At 39.7% G+C, this 20,950-nt stretch overlaps 1 protein-coding gene and 1 long non-coding RNA gene across 11 annotated transcripts in view; one reads left to right on the forward strand and one right to left on the reverse strand.

The window, feature by feature from the left end:
* The window catches only part of LOC140718424 (uncharacterized), a 67,451-nt gene extending 47,230 nt beyond the window's left edge, over nt 1–20,221 (reverse strand). Inside the window, exon 1 of the long non-coding RNA XR_012096689.1 lies at nt 20,166–20,221. This is a non-coding gene — a long non-coding RNA (uncharacterized lncRNA). The remainder of the gene's footprint in view (nt 1–20,165) is intronic.
* prdm16 (PR domain containing 16) overlaps nt 1–20,950 on the forward strand; it is a 716,934-nt gene that overhangs the window by 183,981 nt on the left and 512,003 nt on the right. The gene's annotated exons all lie outside the window — the stretch shown is intronic.

Consider the following 20,950-nt stretch of genomic DNA (forward strand, 5'->3'; position numbering starts at 1 on the left):
TGACAGATATCTTGATAAGGGAACATATCAGAGATAGTGACCACACGTCCCTGGTATTTAGCATAGCTATGGACAAAGATAGGCACAGGCAATAGAGGAAGTATTTAATTGAGTGAGGGCTAATTATGATAGTGTTAGCAGGAACCTCGGATCATCTGTTGGGGACAGGGAAATACACAAAGGAAATGTAGGTGTTGTTTAGGGACTACTTGCATGGGGTTCTGAATAGATTTGTCCCACTGAGACAGGGAAAGGACGGTAGGGTGATTGTCAAGAGAGGTGCAACATATAATCAGGAGGAGGAAAGAAGCATAATTAAGGTTTAAGAAACAAAAATTGAACATGGCCCTTGAGGATTTTAGGGAAACCAAGAAGGAGTTTAAGAAGGGACTTGGGAGAGCTCGAAGGGGACATAAGAAGACCTTGGTGAATAGGATTTAGGAAAACCCCAAGGCATGTGACATGTACATGAGGAATAGGAGGATGACCACAGTGACTGTAGGACTGTTCAAGGGTAAAGGGGGAAACATCTACCTGGAGGCAGAGGAGGTAAGGGAGATCCTTTGTGAATACTTAGCTTCAGTGTTCACCAGGGAGAAGGAATTTGACAAATGTGAGGTCAGCATAGAACAGGCTGATGTACTGGAGCATGTCATGATTAAGAAAGAGGCTGTGCTGGTGCTTTTGAAAAACATTAAGATAGATAAGTCCCCAGGGTCAGATGGGATATATGCCAGGTTACTACAGGAAGTGAGGGAAGAGATTGTTTGGGCATTAACAATGATCTCTGGGTCCCCACTGGCCACAGGAATGGTACCAGAGGGTTGGAAGATGACTAATGTTATTCTGTTGTACAAAAAAGGTAACAGGGTTAATCCTGGGAATTATAAACCAGTAAGTCTTACATCAATGGCGGACAAACTAATGAAGTGGATTCTTCGGGATATGATTTATGGGCATTTAATTTTATTAGGGATAGTCAGCATGGATATGAGCCTGATTCAGTTTCTTGAAGAAACGCCAAAACAAACTGATGAAGGTAGAGTGGTGGATGTGATGTATATGTATTTTAGTAAGGCATTTGACAAGTTTCCCCATGGTAGGCACGTCCAGAAAGTGAAGAGTCATATGACCTATGGAAACTTGGCTGCATGATTCAGAATTAGCTTACCCACAGAAGGCAGAGGGTGGAAGTAGATGGAGTGTATTCTGCCTGGAGGTCGGTGACTTGTGGTGCTCCAGAAGGGTTTGTTCTTTGTGATTTTTATAAATGACTAGGATGAGAGAATGGAAGGGTGGGTGAGTGAGTTTGCAGATGACACGAAAGCTGGTTGACGTAGACAGTGTGGAAGATTGTTGTAATGGGTTACCACAGGACATGATAGGATGAAGATCTGGGCAGGCAGAGTTCAATGTGGGAAAGCTGGGGGAGGGGAGAGAGAAGCACAAGGTGATAGGTGAAACCGGGAGGGAGAGCGATGAAGTAAAGAGCTGGGAAGTTGATTGGTGAAAGAGGTACAGGGCTGGAGAATGGGGAGTCTGATCGTAGGCCATGGAAGAAAGAAAAGGGGGGAGGAGGAGCACTGGAGGGAGGTGATGCCAGGCAAGGAGATAAGGTGAGAGAGGGAAAAAGGGGTGGGGAATGGTGAGGTGGGGGGGGGGGCATTACCGGAAGTTCAAAAATCGATGTTCATGCCATCAGTTTGGAGGGTACCCAGACGAAATATAAGGTGTTGTTCCTCCAACCTCAGCATGACCTCATTGCCTCAATAGAGCAAAGAGCTTTTCTCTTTTGAGTAACAGAGGATGAGAGGTGACTTGATAGAGGTGTAGGAGATTATTAGAGGCATAGACAGAGTGAAGAGCCAGCGCCTCTTTCCCAGGACAGCAATGGCCATTGCCAGAGGAAATAAGTTTGAGAGGAGTGGAGGAAAATTTAGGGGAGATGTAAGAGGCAGATTGTTTACTCAGGGTGTTAAGTGCCTGAAATGCACTGCCTGCAGAGACATTAGGGACATTAAAGAGATTCTTAGATGGGCACATAGAAGTCAAAAAACTGGAGGGTTATAGGCTGGAGGTGTAGGAGAGAAGGGTTAGATTGAGCATGGTGGAGTAGCTTTATATAGGTCAGCACAGCATTTTGGGCCAAAGACCCATACTATGCTATACTGTTCTATGTTAAAACTGAGTGTACTGACCAGTTAATGAAACTGTGCCAGACTCATAATATCATTGGCACTTCATAAGTTTTGTGCACAGATATTTATTGCATCCCTGAAATTATTAATAAGGGCAATCTATGGAATACTAAATTGTGGGGGAATGGGGTGTATGGGGGGGTGGCGAGATCTACCTTCCTCTTTTCCATCACAATGTATTCACATGTTTCTCTTAATAAGGAGTTTACGTTTCACAATACATTTCAAATGAACTAATATTTTCACTATTTTAGATCAACGCAAGATGCTCTTAGCCAAAGAAACAGTTCCAAAATGTCGTCACTGATAAATACAGAGGAATGCAGTGAAAAAATTGTGCACATTTTCATAATATTAACGAGAGAAGGTCAGACAATTTATTGATAGTGTCATTGTTTGCGGACTAAATTTTGGTCAGTGCATTGGAAAAAAAAATCCCTTACTCTTTAAAATAATCATCTGGGTGTTTAAGTCTACAGAAAACTGAAGACATGACTTCAGGTTAATATCTTATCCGAATGTTGATACCAACATTCCGTGGAACTAACAATCCAGAAAGTCATGATTTACTGCCTGGTGTGGGACTTGAACCAAAGATCTTCTGACGAAGTTGCAAGTGCGCTCCAGAAAAGCCACAGCTGACACATAGCCAATTTTGAGCTTGTTAGGCATCTTCTACTGAGAAACATAACAGTTCGTGTAGAAGTAAGGAAACGGCTGACAATATACTCAGCTCTTCAGCTGGTATAGTCATACAGCTAGTGGCGCTGCTGTCTCCCTGTTCTACTGACCGAGGTTCAATCATGATCTCTGATGCAGTCAGGGTAGAGCTTCCACATTCTCCCCGTGACTCTGCAAGTGTCTTCTTGTGTCCCAAAATGCATGCAGGTGGTAGATTGATTAACTATGGCAAAAAGTGGGAAAAAACTAAGAGGGAGTTGACGGGATTGTGAGAGAATAAAAGAGGTTAGAGGTGGATTAGTGGTGTAGTGATAGGCAGCGCAGACTTGGTAGGCCAAAGAGACTACTTCTGCACCATATCTCTCCGGTTTGTAAATTTCATGTCATTCCAGAACTTCATTACTCTGTAGCAATAAGAAAAGCCTTATGATTTACCTGGCTCCAGTTTATAAGTGAAAGGACAATAGCATCCAGATATCTCAAGCAACCCCAGTTCTCAGGATGTTTCCTTAATGCTTTTTTTCAGTATGAATATGTGGCTGTCTCTTCTTAAAACCCAACTCCTGTCCTAATATCCCAGTCCTTCTGGACAATCTTGGCTCGAATCATTGACTGTACCGTTTTCCTTAGACGCTGCCTGGCCTGCTATTTGTGTTGCTAATATTAATCGCGTGTTCTGATGAATTTTAATGGTTCTCCATATTGTTGTCAGTGTGTCAAATGGAAAAAAAGATTTTTTTTAAAAAGTTTTGCTACCCTGGCTGCTATCATTCATAGAAGTTAGCAATCCTATTGACTTCATCTCATCCCACAAGTCCAATAGAATTGACAGCACATCTGACGGTGGTTTAGGCCTTGTGCCCAAAGGTGTGCAACAGCGTTATTTTGACAGGACTGGCAGATTTTTATGAAAAGGTGCAACTTTGCAGAAAATCTGCGTTGCAAGACATATTTGTAATTGTACAACCCTAACATTCAAATGTTGCATGTACAATCTTTTTGAAAGATAAAGTTAATACTAAATCTAAATACTAAACTACTACAAAATTGATTTATGTTTTTAAAAAATATTTCTTAATTTTTATTCTTCTCTAATAGTTATACTCTGTTGGTATTTTCAAATTTCTAGTTTCTGCACTTGATTATATTCTTCACTTGGATGTGTGATATTTTACCAATAGCCTAATGTCCTGGATCCTAACTGTATGCGATTGGTTGGGAATAAGAAGCAAGGATGTTTGCAGTTTATTTATCCTTGGGCTTATTGTGGGCTCTGTCAGAGGTTAAGGATTTAAATTGCACTTCATAACTCTGATCACTGGTACAGTAAGTAGGGAGTGCTCTCTGTCACTTTTCTTTTTGTGTGGATAAATTGGCACTTGGGGGCAGCAGCCAGAGGTAGACGGACAAAAACCAATGGCTCCATTGAAACAAGAGAGTTTCCCTCAATTCTTCAGCCTATGTTTAATCTTCAGCCAGCAACATTAACAGAGATAATCTTGTCTTTATCATGTTGCTGAAATGAGAGCTTGCTGTATAAAATTGTTTGCAATTATATATTACCACAATAACAATTCAAAAATTCTCTGGAACATCCTAGTCGAGGCTATATAATCACAAGTCTTTCCTTTCTTTCCTTCGTTCACTCTTCACTTTGTAGCTCTGGAAACACAAGACCAATTGTAACATTCCCATTTCCATCCTGACTGGGATCAGCCAACTTATAGAAGACAAGGGAATTGAACCAGGGACCTTCAAGAATTGAATGGCTATGTCCCACATGGCCAGTGTGTTTACCAACCGAGACTGCGAGCAGCAGACAGTAATTGCTGTTTGCAGTGAGAGTCAGATATGATTGTAGGAACAGCAGGGGTTGAGTTGCAGAGGAAGCAAAAATACCTTTCATAGCCCAAGGGGCAATGGCAGATATGTATTAACCACTGAATAAAGGAGAACAGGAGAAGTAAATCACATTTCTTTGAAACAAAGAGATTTTTTGAGAAAACAAGCCCTGATAAAAATTACAGTTGCACACTAGGTCATTTCACCAGTTTAGCCTGGAGCGACATTAAAAGCAGGAGGAGATGGGAAGGCACCAGCCTGTAAAACAAACATTGGAGCCCCTATACTTGGTTGCATAGCACCCTAAGGAGGGGGTTTTAATATAGATCAGGATGACTGGTCAGTAAACTGGAATATAGAAATTTATGACCATATAAAGTCCTAGCCTGTATTTGAATGTACTGGTTTGAAAGCTTTTCAAACCAGAGTTATTTACCTCAAGTAAATGAAAAAGTATCTTTGAGGCTATCGATCGATCATTTTAAGTCATAATACTTTGAGCACAGAGAACGTCTTGAGAATATTATGTAGTTTTCTGCATTTATTCACTTATTAACCGATTCTTTCTTTTTACATAAAGTAAATATGTTTTCTGCAATCAGTATTTCCAGAAGATATCCCCAGAAATTTGTCAATATTTGAAAAAGGTCCTGGAAGTGAACTTGTATTGCAGCAAAGTATCAGGGATGTGCTCCGGAATGGCTTTCCCCCAACGAAACCCCAGGTTGTGCCAGTGTTTGAGGAGGTTCTGTGGGGTGCATTTGCATTTTCATAGGGTTCGCATGAATGTGTGCGCATTTGAGAAGGTGTCTGTGAATGTGTCAGTGAAAGCATTTTGGAAATACCAATAGTCAAAGGGTCGATGTTGTTTTTTGAAAATCCTTTTTTTTTTAAAAAATGCGTGGTTGCTGGAAATCTGAACTAACAGCAGAAAATCAGTAGTGTAACAGTTAGTGTAACACTATTACAGCACCAGCCAGCCAGATTCTATTCCAGCCCTGTCTGTAAGGAGTTTGTATGTTCTGCCCGTGACTGCGGGATTCCACACTCCAAAGACGTACAGGGTAGTCAGTCAATTGGTCACATCAGTGTAATTGGGCAGTGGGCCTGTTACAATGCTGACATCATCATCATCATCATGTGCCATGTCACATGACATGGATGATCATGGTCTTGACCAAGGTTGTTCTTGGCAATTTTTTCGAAAGATGTGGTTTGTCATTGCCTTCTTCTGGGCAGTGTCTACAGTACCATGCTGTAGATTGAAATAAAATAAATTTTTAGAATAGTAAAACATTTTGGCGAGTTAGGCAGCATCAATGGAAAGTGTTACAATGTGAGTATTATTAAAAGGAAGTTAATACTAATGGGGGAGCTGTTGGTAGCAAGAGGCGGGATCCAGGGTTGGCGGGGTCTTTACTTCTGCACTTTTTACTCCCAGTATGCATTGTATATAGTTCCTCCACCCATGCCGCACGAGGTACCTGGAAGCATCTGTATTGTAAATATCATTTGCCGTCCCAGATAAAGATGCTATTTTGGCCATCAAGTTGTCCAGCGGTCTTGTTGTAAAGTAGAAGTTACCACAGAAAGAGATACAGTTTCAGGTATGAAGCATTTTATCAGCAGTGAATAAAAGAGAGAACAAGTTACTCTTGGTGGTAATGTGGGGATGGTGGTGATAAATTTATGGACAAAATGGAAATAAAGTGGCTGGTAAGGGGCATTTAAGTTCCTTTCTCAGGGTAATGTGTTGCTAATGTAGAAATTCTCTGTAATGTTGTATACTCAGGTCCACTACAATTTGTCCAACAAGACAGAGTGTACAAATTTTAAAAGAGGAAGAGATTAATGTGAAGGACCGTTGTAAGCATTAGACAATCCAGGCCAAGACTTTGCGGTACACTCAGTTGGCAGGGGGATGCTGAGCTCTTACATGTCTGCTACTTCAATTCCTCATCTGACTCTCACTCTGACGTCAAAATGCTGGAGGAACTCAGCAGACCCTTAGTCTTGGCCTGAGCTGTCGACTATCTATTCACATCCACAGATGCTGCCTGACCTGCGGAGTTCCTCCAGCATTTTGTGTGTGTGGCTGTGGATGTGCAGCATCTGCAGAATTTCTCGTGTTTATCTCTGCCAGTGACCTTCTGCGCTTTTACAATTAAGCCCAATGCAAAATTGAGTTAAAACGTCTCATTTTCCATCGGGATGCATTGCACCTTCCAAAAGTTAACAACAAATTCTGCATCGTTAGATAACTCATCCATTTTTCTGTTTGTATCAAATGTGGCTATTTTTGCCAGCCACCCCATTCTCTTCTTTACTTCCATTTGTATATACTGGCCTTCTAGGTATATCCCGCTAGATCTGACTACATAAGATTACCAAGACAAAACAAAGTAAACAACACATTCCACAGACAGAGGAGGTTGACTGACCCTTAACGACTACCTTATTTCACCCAGTCGGAAAAATACCACACCCACCTTCTCCGCTATCTATTCTAATTGGGTGACCGCTTTGTTGAACACCTCCACTCCACCCTCAACAAGTGGAAGTTCCCGGCGGCCAACTACTTTAATTCCCATTCTGACATATTTTGCCGTAATGAGGCCACTGTCAGGGTAGAAGAGCAACACCTTATAATCTGTCTAGACAGCCTCCTCCAATCCAGTGGCATGAATATTGATTTCTCCTTCCGGTATTTCCTCCCGCCCTATTTCCCTCTTTTATTACTCGCTCTGGCCTCTTACCTCTTTTCCTCTCTAGCCCATCACCTCTCCTCTTTCCCTTTCATCTCATGGTCCACTCTTCTTTCCTGTCAGATTCTTTCTTCTCTAACATTTTGCTATTTCCACCAATCACCTCTCAGCTTCTTACTTCATCCCCGCCTCCCCCTCCCACCTTTCTTCACCTATCACCTTCCAGCTTGTTCTCCTTCCCCTACCACCACCTTTCTATTCTGGCATCTTCCCCCTTTCCCGGCCAATCCTAAAGAAGGGTCTCGGCCCAAAACGTTGACTGTTGATTCACTTCTATAGAGGCTACCTGACCTGCTGAGTCCCTCCAGCAATTTGTCTGTTTCACTTATGTTTTCTCTCAGTTGATTTGGTTTGATGAATGAATATACTAATTGTGGAAGAAGAAATCAGTACACAACCCGTGGCCTTGATAGTCTCTCATACAAGCAGCAATATTAAATGAGGCAGCAATGAAAGGAAAATGCAGTTTAAATGGTGGCTTCCATATTAAAAACAAAATGGCCTGTATTTTAGCCTATAAAATTAGTATGAGGTAAATGAAAATAATATTGGGTTTCTGATGCCTGAATCTAATAGCTGCTTTAAATATTTTATTACATAGAAATTAATCGCAGATAATATCACTAAATGGAATTTGTAATGAACCTCAGAAAAGATATTCAGAACTAGCCAATCTACCATTACCTGTCAGCTGTGGGTGTTGTCAGTTAAAGGTGATTTCCTTGGAATTGGTTTATTATTGTCACATGTACCAAGATACAGTACTGCAAAAAACACAAAAAAATGGTTACTTTCAAATTGTGTCCCACCAAAGAAGCAGTGGCTTCAGGAGAGAGGGACAACAGGGGAAAGAGGGTAGATGAGTGCACTGTGTACAATTTTTGCATCTTAATATTGAAAGGCATCGATAAACTGTTCAAGGCTGAAAGATGAATAATGAAAGTCATCTCAGGGGATTTAGAAAGGAATTAATTTTTGTTGAAGGGGGACATGATCAAAGTTTTCAGTGAAGTGGTCGTAAGGCATGGGATTTGAAATTATGTTAGAAACATATTCTTGCCCTTTGGGTTTTCCTCAAGTTTCATGTACTTCATAGTTAATCAAAAATTCTGGTAGAAAATGCAACTGCAGTTTATTTTTAACTTCGAACCATGTGACATTGAGAAAGAACCTCCTGAGTAAATCATTTCATTATTTGTTTTTAAGTACTACCCTGTCAGTTCAGAAAATAATTGCTATTTTGATACATTGTGATACTGTAAAAATCCCAAGCCTTTGATAAGTGTGTTATGGAGCAACATTCAACATTCCTCAAGTATGGAAATAAGATGGAGATTCCCCCCACCACCACCCATCTGCTAGCTGACTATTCTAATCGTAAGATTCTGTGCATGGTAGATAGGAAGAACGTTGGCTCAAATATTTAAAGAAAATTATTGGAGCCAAATGCAATGTTAGCATTAATTTCAAGAGGACTAGAATATAAAAGCAAGGATGTAATGTTGAGGCTTTATAAAGCACTGGTGAGGCCTCGCTTGGAGTATTGTGAGCAGTCTTGGGCCTCTTATCTAGAAAGGGTGTGCTGATACTGGAGAGGGTTCAAAGGACGGTCGTGAAAATGATTTCAGAATTGAAAGGCTAGTCATCTGAAGGGCGTTTGATGGATCTGGGCCTGCATTCACTGAAATTCAGAAGAATGAGGGGTGATCTCATTGAAACCTATCAAATGTTGAAAGGCCTTGATACAGTGGATGTAGAGAGGATGTTTCCTATGGTGGGGCAGTCCAGGACCAGAGAGCACAACTTCAGAATATAGCGGTGTCGTTTTAGTATGGAAATGAGGAGGAATTTCTTTAGCCAGAGCGTGGTGAATCTATGGAATTTGTTGTCACAGGCAGCTGTGGAAGCCAAGTCATTGGGTATATTTAAGACAGAGGTTGATAGGTTCTTGATTATTCAGGACATGAATGGATATGTGGGAGAATGAAAGAGATTGGGGCTGAGAGGGAAAATGGATCAGCCATGATGAAACGGCAGAGAAGACTCGATGGGCCAAATGGCTTAATTCTGTTCCTATATTTTATGATCTTGGGGTCTAAAATTCAGCTATTGATATACCTTATCTTACATCTATGGGAACTGTAAATGAGTAGTAGTCTGTGCTTTAAGGGCTGGAATAAAAAAAATCCAGGAAGAAAATCAAAATGTATTTGTTCTTTGTCAATTACTCCTTGTTGTTCCCTCAGTGAGAAATGCTTCATTTTCTAAAAATAACTAAAAACAAAAACAGGATAGAACAATAATGCAGAAGTACTACACACAGCTCAGAGCCCAAATAAATATTTTGCTTCCTCCTCAGTTTCCTGCTTGTGATCACAATTCACACATAAAAATCATGGAAAAGTCTATTGTTTTGCTACCAGGGAAATAGGGTCGACATTTTCCTTTATAATGTTCTAACACCCTTGTCCCTCATCCCTTCTCCCTTACCTCTCCAGACAGCTGTGGATTCTGGAGAAAATTTACCCTTGGGTATTGTTTGTAGCTCAATTTAGCAAATGTAAGTTAATATTGATTATTATTAATATTTATCATGTTTGTGAAAATGTCTTTTCCCATAGCTATTAATCTGAGGTTTTAATAAACGTCAGTGACCTGCATGGGTCCAGAGGGAGTTATACTGAGTAGAATGACAATGAGAAGCAATAACAGCTACAACTGAATGCTGCAGCCTGGATTTACACAATATATTAGAATATTTATTAACCAGAGAACAGTACATTTTATGTTATACTATACCACAATTCATACTAAAGTAAAACATAACATTTAAGTGAACCTTTAAAGTAGAAAAATGCCCCATTGTACATTGCAGATACATAATCAGATTAACATGGACACTAAGCTAAAGGGGAAGGTGTTATGAGTGAATATTGAGGACCATCTTAAAGAGGGGGAGTTTGAGAAGCAGACCTAATTAAAAAGTGAATTTAAAGGATCTAGTTCTATGACTGTTGAAGGCTTAGCTTCTGATGATGAGGTGAGAGTCACGACAGATCAGAGTAATGGGTGGTGGTGGAGATGGTGTAGATACTTCTGAGGATTCTGCTGGTACATAGGATTATGTCAGAGGATACAAAGCCAGGATGTTCAAGATAGCTGTAGATTTGTTTTCTGGTCAATGAGCAACATAAATTAGCAGGGGCCGGGGGGGGAATGATCAGCAGAACCAATCAGCCGAATGTCACGGAGGATTTAATTTTGATAGAGCTAAATTTTGTGGAAGTTCATTGAGAAGTGGTAGGAAAAGGTGGGTCAAGAGGCCACCAGAGAAACACAACATGGAAACAAGCCCACATTTCCATCAATAACCACCAATTAACTTCCCACCCAGATATTGTGGGGAGGAAACCAGAGCACCCGGAGGAAACCCTCATTGTCACAGGCATCATATGTGAACTCCACATACAGTACCAGAGGTCTAAAGTGCTGGGACTGTGAGTCAGCTGCACTACGAACTCTGCCAGTATGCTTCAGCAGCAGATGGACTGAAGCACAAGATGGAAGCTGGTATTTAAGCTGGCAAAAGACACACTTCAAAATGGAAAATAAATTGGACGAATAGCTTAGCTCGCTGTTAAAGACACTGGATTCAGAGAATGGATGGCTAAAATTCTATTAAAAAGGTTGATAAACTGATTGGAGACCTGTATCATAGGGATTGATGCTGGTCCCCTGGTATTTGTCATATATATTAATGACTTATATGAGAGGGGAGGTGGCATAATTAGTAATTTGCAGATGATACCAATATTGACAGTGTAGTGGACAGTGCAGAAGGTAGTGTAATGTTAATTGATCCAATCAACAGGTAAAGTAGACAAGAGCTAAAGACAGTATCAAAGTACTTATATGTTACCATATACTGCCCTGAGATTTATTTTCTTATGGGTATTCACAGTAAATACAAAGAAACAAAATAGAATCAATGATAATCCACACACAACAAGACAGACAGCCAATGTGCAAAAGCCTACAAACTGCACAAAATACAAAAAGAATGAATGAATGAATAAATAAATAAATAAATAAATGGATATTGTGAATATGAGATGAAGAGTTCTTGAAAGTTGTAGCAACAGTTCAGTGTTGGGGTGGGAGCAATGGACACTGGGAATGGCAAGGGTAGAGCGCCGCAGGAGGGGTGTGGGACTGATGGCAGAGAAAGAGTGTCAAGGGCAGCGTGGTGGAACAGGTGCAGACACACCCATCCCTGAGACACCAGGCAAGGCCATTTGATTGCAAAAATTGGTTTATAGATCATTACAGAATGTCTCTGCGGTGCTTCCTTCTCCTGCCCTCTCCCAACCACTTTTCCCAACCATGGTTCCCCTCTCCCTGCCCCTTCCGACTCTCAGTTCACAGTAGAGACCCATATCAGAATCAGGTTTATCACCTCTCACAGGTTATGAAATTTGTTTTTTTTTTGCTGCAGCAGTACAGTGCAGTACATAAAATTACTACAATAACATGCAGAAGTCTCAGGCACCCTAGCTATACCTGTGCCTAAGACTTTTGCACAGTACTGCATGATGAATGTGCTTATTGAATAATCAATAATCTAGCAGCTTTCTCTTTCTCTCCATTATTCTCAGTATTCCTTACATTACCTGTCATTAGAACAATTAGTATGTGCATATGGACATAGGTTACAATTTGGGGACAATGATGTAAAGAGCAGATCGCACATGAGGTAAAAAGAGAAAACAGTTTTTAGTGTAAAGCAAGACTTTATTGCAAGTTGACTGCTCTGGTGACTGCAGAGCGGGAGCCAGTTAGAATGATGACTAAGAGTATACTAACTAAACTTTGCAGGAGAAAGGCAACAACATGCATTGAGAGGCTCCTGAAAGACTAGTAGCCTGGGTGAAGACTGGCACCAATCTTGGAAAGAAGAGCAGGGCAAATATACTGCAGCCAACAGAGTAAATTTAGATGTGTGTACACTGGGATATGGAAACCCCACACAATTTCAGCAGCATTGGGGTTACTTTAGGTGGGTCGATGCGGTTAGTTTAAGGAAGCTGAGGTTGTGGCAAGTGAACTAAACAGGCACTGTGAAGATGGGAAATTTTAAACCTAGTGTAACATTATTAAGTTGGTAGGAATGGCATCGGAAGAACAAAATGTCTTCTTAGTAACAACCTAGCTGCATTGGTGTGTGAGCCTTTCAGTTCATACATACTGTAGAATGCACGGAAATTTTATTTTAGGGCAAATAACGTTTTAAAATCAATGTTGTTGATGAGATGAGAATTTGCATGTGTAAAACAATCCTGTTAGGAGTACAAGAAAACTGGTCATCTAATTTGAATGTGTTCTGAACATATGTAGTGCATTAGCAACTCTTTTAATGCCACAACAAACAAAAGATGTTCTATTTCACAAATCGGAAATCAGCCAACACTGTCAGTGAGTGGATCGCCTCAGCAGGGCCAGCTTTATCCTTGCATCTTTGACACTTCTTTGGACCATGCTCTGTGCAAGTAAGTTTGCCTTAGGTTTAATCAATAAGCAAATTAAATTGAAGTTACTAATCTAACATAATCTTACACTTGATTTCCTATATGACGTCTATGGAGGGGAGGCCGTATTAAGGGATGCTGAATAATTTCCTACAACACAAGGTACTAAAATGATCCAGTTTAAGCAGAGAGATGTCAAAGCAGCATTTGAAGCACTTGAGTGAGATTGGGGAAAATTGTTAACATAGACCTAGCTGAAGCTTTCCATGTTTGTCAATTCAAAGCAGTGAAATCTTTTAACAGAGAAAAGAGTTTATATTCTCTGCATGCAAATGTGAAGCAAAGGTAGTTAATCAAACAACTCAAGAGTGGAAGTAATTGCAGCCAAATGCCACCGAGAGGAAGTCTACACAGTATCGAAGTCAGTGAAAACAATGGGGAAATGTGTTAACATATACAGTGTTCATGACACTAGCAGCCATGATAGAAAACAAAAAGACATACAGTAGGTTTGGTTAGTAAACTGACATGAGCACCATTATGGAAGTAAGTTCATCAGTAATGGGAAAAGCCTGTTAACCCAATTAAGTCTACAGTAAAAATTTGGCTTTAGTTGGAGACTTTAAGCAAGATGGAATAACTTGTCATGAACAACAAATGGAACTCCCACTGACAGTGACTGACTTACAATCAATTTTGGTTGGCTCAGTAAACTGAAGCTCGACTGGAAAAAGGTGTTCTCTGTTGACACTTCAAAGTAAGACTTTGTATAATATGCAAATATGTGTTTGGATTTCAATTCATTATTTTCATATATGTACCAATCCAGGTCCAAAACCAGTCTACTGTATGTCTGAAATGCATTGAAAAACTAGGTAGAGGAAGCATTTGATGTTCAGTAACACCTATGACCTACTTCTACACAAAGTTGTCGGGAGCCAAAGTTTGTACAACACTAGATCTGTTAGTTGAACATGGACATAGAGAGTCCATAATTCTAAATATTAGAAAAATAAAACAAACTCAACTATTTTTATTTTTGTACAAAATAATCTTATGTTTAAATGTCAAAGGTCTTTCAAGTTACGATGAAGAAATCATTACTAATGCAATTAAATGATAGTCTAGGAGTCAAAAAGAAGAAAGCCTTTGAATGATCAATGAAAAGGCAGTTACACAGCCACAATGTAAAGCTCTAAAGAAGCATATATGCCTTTGGCCAAAATATTTTGTTTGGCTAATGGTACTGACAGTACTTCATCAGTTAGAACAGAAAGACAAAAAATAAAACTGGGAAAAAGAACAAACGACTGATTTTGTCAGAGTTTGGGAAGTGAGTCTTTGTTAATTCTCTGCACATGCTCAATTACAGTGTTGAAATTATGATGTGGGAAATGTGATAATCAAAGTTTAAGAGAAACAATCATTTTGCATGAGTGAGAGCAATACTTAAATTTAAAAAGAGCTGTTAGAAATTCACTTTCAATTTAAAAAAAACCATTTTCTGCTGGGCAGACTCCTTACCTTGGTCTCAAGCAAGACTTTCTTGGTCCATAGGTGACTAAATCTACATTGTCTGCATTGGGTGTACAAAGAAAGGTAATTTTCTTGTTTGAATATAATTATATGACCCAGTACAAGAGTTCAAAACAAAATGTGATTGTAGCTGCATCATCAAGGTTCCCAAATTAGAATTAAGATTTAGGGAATGAAAACATGATCTCATAGTGAAGATGGTAGATGATGATATTCCAGTTACAGCAATGGAGATATTATTCTAAAATGAATCTATAAGTCGTTTTTGATGGATGGACTGACTCAAATGAATATCATGATAAAATACATTATTATACTATAATCAAATATATTACTCATTTATCTGTGTCATGGCTTACAAGGATGGATCTTTGATTTAGGCCACGCTTTGATCATTTCTGTCTGAGAAATTCTGAAATCGTTTTTATTTCATTTCATTATTTCATTGAAGAAGCAAATATCGCTTAGCAATGTGGCATCGATGAGCAAATACTGAACTACTAAACCATGAAGCATTTGTCAGTAAGGCTATGTGAGAGGGAAGGGTGCGGTTGCTGAGTTATGAATACACACAAGACTCGGAACACAATTCAACTGAGTTTGGACAACTTTTGAGGGGACGCTGCAAGGGAAGAAGTTGAGATTGAAATGAAATTAAAGCTCAAAGTACGTAAAAAAGCAATTTGAACAGTATGATAGAATCTGTGTCTCCACAAATATGACATTCAGAGCTGGGATGTTGGAGTGAGGGTTGAAGTATGCAAGCCAAAGCGATATTTTGTGAAAAATCAGTCATAATCAAAAGAGTACATATAAATCATCTTATCCCTGCAAGAGGTATACAAGAGAGTACTAAAGAATTGCAGTATGTAATGATGAGTGTATTCTGGAAGCTGATCCACTGGAAATGATGCAAGGTTGAAAGAAAAATGGAGGGCGATGTCAGAGGGGAGGGTTAGATTGATCTTGGAGTAGGTTATACATTGTGGATTGAGGGGCCTGTATTGTTCTATGAAACTGGAAGAAAGGATGTAAGATTCTACTGAGTGAAGAATTGACCTTTTCTCAAATTAGGAACTCGATGTGTTGCTAAAAACAGAAGACCAAAGTCGTTAGGAAAACCTGAGTATAGTTAAATCACTGGATAATTTGAATATGCAAATCAATCTTTCTTTTCAATAAAGGGAAAGCAATGATTCTACATGATTCTCAATACTTCCAACATGACCCACATTTGGAACAAGTAATATGAGCTCACACACATACATTGCAGTGCACTAAAATTTCCAGATATGAGCATTAATCTGGAAAATGCAAGAAATAATTGGTGGGAATGTTCAAGGACATCTTCAATCTCCCAGTGCTACAGTCAGATGTTCCCACCTGCTTCAAAAGAGCAATAGTCATACCAGTGCCCAAGAAGAACAGGGTGTGCTGCCTCCATAACTATTACACTCACATCTGCTGTGGTGAATTGCTTTGAGCGGTTGGTCATGGCCAGAAACAATGCCTGCCTAAGCAAGGACCTGGATTCACTGCAATTTGCCTATCACCACTATAGGTCTACAGTGGATGCAATCTCAGCCTTGGATCACCTGGACAATAGCAATACCGATGTCAGGCTTCTGCTTATTGATTACAGCTCAGTGTTCAATAGTTTCATACCCTCAGTACTAATCAAAAAGCTCCAAAACTTGAGCCTCAGTACCTCTGTCTGCAACTGGCTCTTTGACTTCCTCACTGGGAGACCACAGTCAGTGCGAATCGGAAATAACAGCACAACCTTGCTGACAATCACCACCGGTACTTGGCCCACTGCTCTACTCTCTCCACACCCAAGACTTTGTAGCTAGGCACAGCTCAAAAAGCATCTATAAATATGTCGATGACACAACTATTGCTGGTGGAATTTCAGATGGTGACAAAGAGGCATACAGGAGTGAGATGAATCAGCTGGCTGAGTGGTGTAGCAACAACAACCTTGCACTCAACATCAGTAAGACCAAGGAATTGATTGTGGACTTCAGAAAGTGGAAGTCGAGGGAACACACACCAGTCCTCATTGAGGGATCAGAAGTGGAAAGGGTGAACAGTTTTAAGTTTCATGGGTGTCAATATCTCTGAGAGGTTATCCTGGACCCAATGTATTGATGCAGTTACAAAGAAGGTACAACAATGGCTATATTTCATTAAGAGTTTGAGGAGATTTGGTATGTCACCAAAGACTCCAGCAAATTTCTACAGATGTAACATGGAGAGGTTTCTAACTGTTTATAGCACCATCTCGTATTGAGGGACCACTGCACAGGTTTGGAAAAAGCTGCTGAAAGTTACAAACTCAGCCAGCTCCATCATGGCCTCCCCAGCATCGAGGACACCTTCGAAAGGTGGCATTCATCATTAAGGATCCCCATCACCCAGGACACCTTTCATTGCTACCATCAAGGGGGAAGTACAGGAGGATGAAGACACACACACAGCATATTAGGAATAGCTTCTTCCCTCCATCATCAGACCCATGATGGACAACGAACCCATGAACACTAACCACCTCACTATTTATCCCCCTCTCTTTATGCACTACTTATTTATTTTAATTTATGCCGTATGTGTGTACACATACTCTGATTCTGAAGTATGGAGGGTTGTGAGTTTGCAGGGGCAGTGGCAATGGTAGGATATTAAGAAGTTATTTTGAAATATAATGAGGTCCTAGCTAAGGAGTATCAAGTAAAATATCAGCTGAGAAGTGGGGTGGTCAGGACAATAGTAGAATTTCCAAACAAGAGGTTGGTCTCTTGAGCAAAATATGGATGGACACAGCAAGTGAGAAACTTGGGTAAGACCACTATATAAATCATATTACAGTATATTTTACATCACCATTTTATTTTAGATCATTATACGTTATTGTAGTAATGGTGTAGATAAAAATCTGTCTTTATTCTGTTAAACAATATTGCAATAAAAGCAATGTATATGTCAACATTCTTCATCCCACATTTCCACTCTATGCTGCAGAGAATGCTAGAACTGCCTGATGGCAAAACCTGTGTCTACACAGGAAATTAGAAATTCCCTCTGATGATTTTAAAATTGCTGAGCTGTTGAAGATAGGATTATCTTGATGTAGAACAATATTACACACACTTCAGGTTTCACGGTGTCAGCGAGAAATTCAGCTCCTAATTCTCCAGTGGGATTTTCATCCGCACTCGAAACTTATCCCTGGCATAAAACTCTCCCAAATGATATCAGCAATAGCACAATGCCCAGAGTTTATATTCAGTGTGGTTTTCACCCTGACTTCTCTGAAGCCTCAGATAAAGGCAAGGTCTGAAAATCACTGTCAACTTTCCAACCTCAGGATCATTCAAGACTTCTGGCATTCATACATGAAACATCACAGTTTTCTGCTCTCTGTTATATTAATGATATCACTCAAGTTCCAAGTACCAACAGAGAAGACTTGAAACTCTTTTCATTCAGCCAACAAGAACATTGGAAGTGTGGATCTGCCTGCATTACAGGCTTTTTTTTGCAAAGTATATCAAGAGGGCTATGGATGGTGGTGAACCCAAAATGCAGAGTAAGGTCTAGAGCAAATTCAGACTTAAAATAAACAAGACGACAGAAACAAAAATCAAAAGACAAAATCACAAACCATAGCAGTAGGATGGGAACTCTTACAATTAAGCACTGAGTGCTCAGCACGAGGCCATTAAGTACAGAGTTTCCATGAAGGAATATGGCAGGCAATAATTGGCGCTCTGAGACGCAAAGGGAGGGTGGCAGCAAAAGATACTCCAGGGAATTGGAGTGCCAAAACTTGGATGCCTGCCACTGTTCAGTCAGAAGCATGATAGAAAAATACAGACATCCATACAAGACAGTATGTAATGGTCCTTCTTACAGGAACCTTCCTACAATTCTCTCTGCACAAAGAAACCTTCTGCATACACTGTTCTTCGCCACCCTATTTTGATCTTCCTTGAAGCTTGTTCCCTACTTTCTCCATCTTTGTGACAAACAGCAGGATCTGAATAGTGAGAGAGCTCCTTGTAATGTGTGTACATCCTTTTAAGGTGCAGCTATAGAGATCTCAGCTGCAAGGCGAGGCAGCAGTAGCTATGAAGTCTCGCAATAGATCAGCAGATGAACATGCGCTGAAACTGATACAATATATCAAAATGAAGGGAAACTTAGGTTTTCTTACTTCAAAACATTAAACTTATTCAAAGGAAGACATGGGTGTCCAAGATGTGACTCCAACTTTGCGTTTACTTTAAGTAAAGCACGCACATATCACATGGTAGCATGATGACATATGAAAGTCACGTACTTATATATAATGAATTATTTAAACAAACAAGAATGCTGAATCAAACAATTATCTGTACCCAAGATTATTCAAATATTACTAAAATATTAAATACACAAGAGAAACCATCACAACATTCTTATGGAAACTTAGCAGTCTTTATGGAAGTATAAAAAAAAACAGCATTAGGGTGATATACAATTAATTTCATAGCATTAAAGAGTAACATTTTTTTTAGATCTTTAAGTACTTCTGTGCAGTATGCCCATCCATACTTTATACATTAAAATATTTATACATTACTGCTAGTTCATTACATCTTTCCAGAGAAACCTAAAATTAAGTGAAAAAGAAGAAATGTTTTTATTATATGCAGTTAAGTGATTTTTATACTAAGCTCAGGGTGCACTTGCTGTTCACGTCATCTTTATCTATGACCTTTAATAGGTCTGCTTTAAGTTTTCCAAGCCTGCAGCCACGTTTCTCTATGCATGGAGTTTGGTATTATTCCCTTTAGCCTCAGGTGCCCCATGAGAAATGAAGGTAAAGATACTAGATGGTTTCTGCAACATCTTTGTGAAAGGCGTAGAGTAAGTGTTTGGCCTAATTTGGGATACCAGAAATCTTTTTTTTTAAATCCCCTTTGAGGCCAAGAAGGAGTTTCTCCAAGCACTGGCGGTCAGAAATAACTCTCAATATGTGCACTGGTATTTTGTCCCCAAACTCACACTGGACTGAAGACCTACCACTCAAAATAGTGGTGCGGTATAAAAAGTGTATTGCATATAACAGCCCATACAGACTCCATTTACTCCCTAGACTAATCCCACATATTTTTTTCTTGATATGTTTTAAAGTGTTTACTTTAGTCTGTGGTATGCGCTTACTGCTGATCCTACACCGCAAATTAATTCCCATTCAATGTTCCCCCAGGTCCGATTCCGATTTCAAATAGGCTTCTTATCCAATTCTGACCCTGGAAGCATATGCTGTGAAATAAAACCGTTCAGTTGCTCCCACAAGTAATATCATTTTCACAGCTGACATACTTAAACACTCGCCTAATTTTTTTTTAATTCCTAAATGATTAGAAGTGCAGCAAAAGTCTCACAAAAATCATCTGTTACATGCATTTGTGTCTTAAATTATTCTAGATTATTTTAATGCTGTTTATCTGGAGTTAAATGACACTTATTAATTAAGTCTATTCTATTTTATACTGAGCAGAACATTCTGTATTTGGCATGCTAAAGGATTTATGTTAACTCTTTGACATTTATATAATTGATAAATATACCTGTGTGCCTTGGTCCATTGGTAATAGTCTCATCTCTTAAACAGGAAGTTGTGAAGATACATTCTAAAGAATTAAACATATCGTTTGGATTAATGAAAGTGCTGTCTTTTAGGTTTTAGAGTTGTAGAAAAGTACAGCATAGAAACAGGCCCTTTGGCCCATCAGACGGTCACTAGCCATTTTAACTGCCTACTCCCATTGACCTGAACCGGGACCATAGCCCTCCATATCCCTACCATCCATGTACCTATCCAAACCTCTCTTAAATGCTGAAATCGAGATTGCAAGCACCACTTGTGCTGGCAGCTCGTTCCACACTCTCACGATTCTCTGAGTGAAAAAGTTTCCTCTTTTGTTTCCCTTAAACTTTTTGCCGTTCACCCTTCACCTATGACTTCTAGTTGTAGTCCTGCCCAACCTCAGCGAAAAAGTCTGCTTGCATTTACCCAATCTATACCCCTCATAATTTTGTCTAACTCTGTCGAATCTCCTGTCAGTCGTCTATGTTCCAAGTGTGGCGTGAGCACAAGTGGTGGTTGCAATTTTGATGTAATATTTAAGAGAAGTTTAGATAGGTACATGGATGGGAGTGATATAGAGGGCTATGCAGGTCGATGGGACTAGGCAGTTTAAATGGTTCAGCATGGACTAGATGGACTGAAGGGCCTGTTTCTGTGCTCTAGTTTTCTGTGACTATAACTCTAAGTATACTGTTTGCACAACTGAAGAATTTCATTTAATTACCACCTTTCTCAGTTTTAAGGTGTTGTTAAATGCTTGAGAGC

This window comes from Hemitrygon akajei, chromosome 29, assembly GCF_048418815.1.
Source record: "Hemitrygon akajei chromosome 29, sHemAka1.3, whole genome shotgun sequence".
NCBI lineage: Eukaryota > Metazoa > Chordata > Chondrichthyes > Myliobatiformes > Dasyatidae > Hemitrygon > Hemitrygon akajei.